Source organism: Arachis hypogaea, chromosome 19 (genome assembly GCF_003086295.3).
Source record: "Arachis hypogaea cultivar Tifrunner chromosome 19, arahy.Tifrunner.gnm2.J5K5, whole genome shotgun sequence".
In the NCBI taxonomy this organism is placed as follows: Eukaryota; Viridiplantae; Streptophyta; class Magnoliopsida; order Fabales; family Fabaceae; genus Arachis; species Arachis hypogaea.
This window is the reverse complement of record NC_092054.1, coordinates 129,815,649-129,822,543: the sequence shown is the minus strand read 5'-3', so window position 1 is coordinate 129,822,543 and position 6,895 is coordinate 129,815,649. Positions and strand designations below refer to the sequence as shown.

The 6,895-nt window shown below is 40.0% G+C and overlaps 1 non-coding gene across 1 annotated transcript; it reads left to right on the top strand.

Moving 5' to 3' along the window:
* Window positions 1–6,328: 6,328 nt before the first annotated feature.
* Window positions 6,329–6,436, top strand: LOC112780275 (small nucleolar RNA R71). Its single transcript, XR_003191123.1, has one exon. It is a non-coding gene; the product is annotated as a small nucleolar RNA R71 (small nucleolar RNA).
* The last annotated feature ends 459 nt before the right edge of the window (window positions 6,437–6,895 follow it).

Here is a 6,895-nt window from a genome sequence, read left to right as displayed (position 1 = left end):
TAAATCTCAGTCAGGCGGATTCAAATGGTTATGGAGAATTGATAATTAAAAGATGAATAAAATATAAAGTAAGATAGAGATACTTATGTAATTCATTGGTGAGAATTTCAGATAAGCGTATGAAGATGCTTTGTTCCTTCTGAACCTCTGCTTTCCTATTGCCTTCATCCAATCATTCATACTCCTTTCCATGGCAAGCTTTATGTTGGGCATTACCGTTGTCAATGGCTACTTCCCGTCCTCTCAGTGAAAATGGTCCAAATGCGCTGTCACCGCACGGCTAATCATCTGTCGGTTCTCGATCATGTTGGAATAGGATCCATTGATCCTTTTGCGTCTGTCACTACGCCCAACACTCGCGAGTTTGAAGCTTGTCACAGTCATCCCTTCCTAGATCCTACTCAGAATACCACAGACAAGGTTTAGACTTTCCGGATCTCAGGAATGGCCACCAATGATTCTAGCCTATACCACGAAGGTTCTAATCTTAGATTAGAAACCCAAGAGAGTATACTCCAGCTGTCGTCCAATGACTACGTTGAACATCATGTAGATCGCTTTGTGGTTGTTAGGCACGCGACCTTGGCTAAGCGAGTAACGAAGATTGGGTGATTGTCACGGGTCACCCCTTCATTCTAACTTAACTGAATTAAGTACGAGAGTATATCTTGGAGAAGAAGTAGGCGTGAATCGAATAGAAAAACAATAATACTTTGCATTAATTCATGATGAACAGCCGAGCTCCACACCTTAATCTATGGTGTGTAGAAACTCCACCATTGAAAATACATAAGAACAAAAGGGTCTAGGCATGGCCGTGAGGCCAGCCTCAAACGTGAACATATAAGTTCCAAAGATGAAAAGTGTGTAAAGGTATCTAAAATACAATAGCAAAAGTTCCTATTTATAGCAAACTAGTAGCCTAGGGTTTACAGAAATAGGTAATTAATGCAGAAATCTTCTTCCGGGCCCACTTGGTGTGTGCTTGGGCTGAGCATTGAAGCTTTCATGTGTAGAGACTTTTCTTGGAGTTAAACGCCAGCTTTTGTACCAGTTTGGGCGTTTAACTCCAGCTTTTATGCCAGTTCTGGCGTTTTGACGCTAGAATTTTTATGCTGACTTGGAACATCGGTTTGAGCCATCAAATCTCAAGCAAAGTATGGACTATTATATATTTCTGAAAAGCCCAGGATGTCTAATTTTTAACGCAATTGAGAGCGCGCCGATTGGGCTTCTGTAGCTCCAGAAAATCTACTTCGAGTGCAGGGAGGTCAGAATCCAACAGCATCTGCAGTCCTTTTTCAGCCTCTGAATCAGATTTTTGCTTAGGTCCCTCAATTTCAGCCAGAAAATACCTGAAATCATAGAAAAATACACAAAATAATAGTAAAGTCCAGAAATGTGATTTTTATTTAAAAACTAATAAAAATATAATAAAAACTAACTAAAACATACTAAAAACTGCCTAAAAATAATGCCAAAAAGCGTATAAATTATCCGCTCATCACAACACTAAACTTAAATTGTTGCTTTTCCCCAAGCAACTGAAAATCAAATAGGATAAAAAGAAGAGAATATACAATGAATTCCAAAAACATCTATGAAGATCAGTCTTAATTAGATGAGTGGGGCTATTAGCTTTTTGCTTCTGAACAGTTTTGGCATCTCCTTTTATCCTTTGAAGTTCAGAATGATTGGCATCTATAGGAACTCAGAATCCAGATAGTGTTATTGATTTTTCTAGTTCAGTATGTTGATTCTTGAACACAGTTACTTTATGAGTCTTGGCCGTGACCCTAAGCATTTTGTTTTCAAGTATTACCACCGGATACATAAATGCCACAGACACATAACTGGGTGAACCTTTTCAGATTGTGACTCAGCTTTGCTAGAGTCCCCAATTAGAGGTGTCCAGAGCTCTTAAGCACACTCTTTTTGCTTTGGACCACGACTTTAACCGCTCAGTCTCAAAATTTTCACTTGACACCTTCACGCCACAAGCACATGGTTAGGGACAGCTTGGTTTAGCCGCTTAGGCCAGGATTTTATTCCTGAAGGCCCTCCTATCCACTGATGCTCAAAGCCTTGGATCCTTTTTATTACCCTTGCCTTTTGGTTTAAAGGGCTATTGGCTTTTTCTGCTTGATTTTTCTTTCTCCCTTTTTTTTTCTTCTTTTTTTTCACATATATTTTTTCAGCAAGCTTTTCACTGCTTTTTCTTGCTTCAAGAATCATTTTTATGATTTTTCAGATTATCAACAGCATTTCTCCTTTTTTCATCATTCTTTCAAGAGCCAACAATTTTAACATTCATAAACAATAAATTCAAAAAATGCACTGTTCAAGCATTCATTCAGAAAATAAAGAGTATTGCCACCACATCAAAATAATTAATTTGTTTTAAAAATTCAAAATTCATGTACTTCTTTTTCTTTTGCAATTAAAAATATTTTTCATTTAAGAAAGGTGATGGATTTATAGGACATTCATAGCTTTAAGGCATAGACACTTAGACACTAATGATCATGTAATAAAAACACAAACATAGATATAACATAAAGCATAATTTTCAAAAAACAGAAAATAAAGAACAAGGAAATTAAAGAACGGGTCCACCTTAATGATGGCGGCTAGTTCTTCTTCTTGAAGATCTTATGGAGTGCTTGAGCTCCTCAATGTCTCTTCCTTGCCTTTGTTGCTCCTCCCTCATGACTCTTTGGTCTTCTCTAATTTCATGGAGGAGGATAGAATGCTCTTGGTGCTCCACCCTTAGTTGTCCCATGTTGGAACTTAATTCTCCTAGGGAGGTGTTGATTTGCTCCCAATAGTTTTGTGGAGGAAAATGCATCCCTTGAGGTATCTCAGGGATTTCATGATGAGAAATTTCCTCATGCTCTTGTTGAGGTCCATGAGTGGGCTCTCTTGTTTACTCCATCCTTTTCTTAGTGATGGGCTTGTCCTCATCAATGAGGATGTCTTCCTCTATGTCAATTCCAGCCGAATTGCAGAGGTGACAAATGAGATGAGGGAATGCTAACCTTGCCAAAGTAGAGGACTTGTCTGCCACCTTGTAGAGTTCTTGGGATATAACCTCGTGAACTTCTATTTCCTCTCCAATCATGATGCTATGGATCATGATAGTCCGGTCTATAGTAACTTCAGACCGGTTGCTAGTAGGAATGATTGAGTGTTGGATGAATTCCAACCATCCCCTAACCACGGGCTTGAGGTCATGCCTTCTTAGTTGAACCGGCTTCCCTCTTGAATCTCTCTTCCATTGAGCGCCCTCTTCACAAATGTCTACGAGGACTTAGTCCAACCTTTGATCAAAGTTGGCCCTTCTAGTGTAAGGGCGTGCATCTTCTTGCATCATGGGCAAGTTGAATGCCAACCTTACATTTTTCGGACTGAAATCTAAGTATTTCCCCCGGACCATTGTAAGCCAATTCTTAGAGTCCGGGTTCACACTTTGATCATGGTTCTTGGTGATCTATGCATTGGCATAAAACTCTTGAACCATTAAGATTCCGACTTGTTGAATGGGGTTGGTTAGAACTTTCCAACCTCTTCTTCGAATCTCATGTCGGATCTCCGGATATTCACCCTTTTTGAGCTTGAAAGGGACCTCCGGGATCACTTTCTTCTTGGCTACAACTTCATAGAAGTGGTCTTGATGCACCCTTGAGATGAATCTCTCCATCTCCCATGAGTCGGAGGTGGAAGCTTTTGCCTTCTCTTTCCTCTTTCTAGAGGTTTCTCCGGCCTTTGGTGCCATAAATGGTTATGGAAAAATAAAAAGCAATGCTTTTACCACACCAAACTTAGAAGGGTTGCTCGTCCTCGAGTAAAAGAAGAAAGAAAAGAGTAGAAGAAGAAGAAATAGAGGAGATGGAGGGGGGGTTTGTGGTTCAGCCAAGGGGGATTAATAGTGTGTATGATGTGTGAAAATGAATGAGTGAAGATGGGTTTATATAGGAGTGGAGAGAGGGGTAGGGTTCGGCCATGTATGGGTAGGTTTGGGAGGGAAAGTGGTTTGAATTTGAATGGTGAGGTAGGTGGGGTTTTATGATGGATGGAGGTAGATTGGTGAAGGGATTATGGAGAAGACGGTAGGATTTGATAGGAGAGGGGTTTTTGGGGAAGAGTGTTATGGAAAGGTATGAAGAAGAGAGAGAGAGAGAGAGAGAGAGAGAGAGAGAGAGAGAGAGAGAGAGATGAGGTAGGTAAGGATCCTGTGGGATCCACAGATCCTGAGATGTCAAGGATTTCTCATCCCTGCACCATGTTGGCGTGTAAACGCCCCTTGCTTGCCAATCCCGGCGTTAAACGCCAGGTTGCTGCCTATTTCTGGCGTTTAACGCCAGCTCTGTGCCTATTTATAGCGTTAAACGCCAGTCTGGTGCCCATTTCTGGCGTTAAACGCCTAGAATGGTGCCAGACTGGGCGTTTAACGCCCATTCTGCTACCCTTACTGGCGTTTAAACACCAGTAAGCTTCTCCTCCAGGGTGTGCTATTTTTAATACTATTTTTCATTCTATTTTTGCTTTTTCAGTTATTTTTGTGACTTCACATGATCATCAACCTATAGAAAACATAAAATAACAATGAAAAATAAATAGATATAATAAAATTGGGTTGCCTCCCAACAAGCGCTTCTTTAATGTCAATAGCTTGACAGTGGGCTCTCATGGAGCCTTACAGATATTCAGATCATGATGATGGCCTCCCAACACCAAACTTAGAGTTTGAATGTGGGGGCTCTATTTGACTCTGCATTGAGAGAAGCTTTTCATGCTTCCTCTCCATGGTTACAGAGGGATATCCTTGAGCTTTAAACACAAGGGAGTCCTCATTCACTTGAAGGACCAATTCTCCTCTGTCAACATCAATCATAGCTTTTGCTGTGGCTAGGAAGGGTCTGCCAAGGATGATGGATTCATCCATACACTTCCCAGTGTCTAGGATTATGAAATCAACAGGGATGTAGTGGTTTTCAATCTTTACCAAGACATCCTCTACAAGTCCATAAGCCTGATTCCTTGAATTGTCTGCCATCTCTAGTGAGATTCTTGCAGCTTGTACCTCAAGGATCCCCAACTTCTCCATTACAGAGAGTGGCATGAGGTTTATACTTGACCCCAGATCACACAGAGCCTTCTCAAAGGTCATGGTGCCTATGGTACAAGGTATTGAGAACTTTCCAAGATCCTGTCTCTTTTGAGGTAATCTCTGCCTAGTCAAGTCGTCCAGTTCTTTAGTGTGCAAGGGGGGTTCATCCTCCCAAGTCTCATTACCAAATAACTTGGCATTTAACTTTATGATTGCTCCAAGGTACTTAGCAACTTGCTCTTCAGTAACATCTTCATCCTCTTCAGAGGAAGAATACTCATCAGAGCTGATGAATGGCAGAAGTAAATTCAATGAAATCTCTATGGTCTCAGTGTGAGCCTTAGATTCCCATGGTTCCTCATTAGGGAACTTCTTGGAGGCCAGTGGACGTCCATTGAGGTCTTCCTCAATGAAAATCACTGCCTTTCCCTCCTCTATGTATTCGGCCATGTGGGACGTGTTTATGGCGTTGCATTCTCTCTTTGGGTTCTCTTCTGTATTGGTTGGGAGAGTACTAGGAGGGAGTTCAGTATTTTTCTTACTTAGCTGACCCACTTGTGCCTCCAAATTTCTAATGGAGGACCTTGTTTCAGTCATGAAACTTTGAGTGGTTTTAATTAGATCAGAGACTACAGTTGCTAAGTCAGAGTGACTCTGTTTAGAATTCTCTGTCTGTTGTTGAGAAGATGATGGAAAAGGCTTGCTATTGCTAAACCTATTTCTTCCACCATTACTGTTGTTGAAGCCTTGTTGGGGCCTCTGTTGGTCCTTTCATGCGAGATTTGGATGATTTCTCCATGAAGGATTATAGGTATTTCCATAGGGTTCTCCCATGTAATTTACCTCTTCCATTGCTGGGTTCTCAGGATCATAAGCTTCTTCTTCAGATGAAGCTTCTTTGGTACTGCCTGTTGTTGCTTGCATTCCAGACAGAATCTGAGAAATCATATTGACTTGCTGAGTCAATATTTTGTTCTGAGCCAATATGGCATTTAGATTATCAATCTCAAGAACTCATTTCTTCTGATTTGTTCTATTATTCACAGGGTTTCTTTCAAAAGTGTACATGAATTGGTTATTTACAACCATCTCAATGAGTTCCTGAGCTTCTGCAGGCGTCTTCTTCAGATGAAGAGATCCTCCAGCAGAGCTGTCCAACGACATCTTGGACAGTTCAGACAGACCATCATAGAAGATACCTATGATGATCCATTCAGAAAGCATGTCAGAAGGACACCTTTTGATCAATTCCTTGTATCTTTCCCAAGCTTCATAGAGGGATTCACCTTCTTTCTGTCTGAAGGTTTGGACTTCCACTCTATGCTTACTCAATTTTTGAGGTAGAAAGAACTTTGCCAAGAAGGCATTGACTAGCTTTTTCCAAGAGTTCAGGCTTTCTTTAGGTTGTGAGTCCAACCATATCCTAACTCTGTCTCTTACAGCAAAAAGGAAGAGATTATTTTGAAAAAGATGTGATTGAGAAGATATGATTAAGAAGATATGATTGAAAATCAAATTAAAAAAGAAAGTTTTAAAATTAAAGTTGATTACTTGACTAACAAGAAATTAGAAGAAATGATTCTAGAATTTAAAATTTGATCCTTTCTTAATAGGCAAGTAACAACTTGAAAATTTTGAATTAAATCATTAATTGTAGCAAGGATTTTCGAAAATAAAAAAATGGAAAGAAATTGATTTTGAAAAATTATGAAAATTTGAAAAAGATTTGATTTAAAAACAAAATCTTCCCTCTTGTGCCATCCTGGCGTTAAACGCCCAGAATGG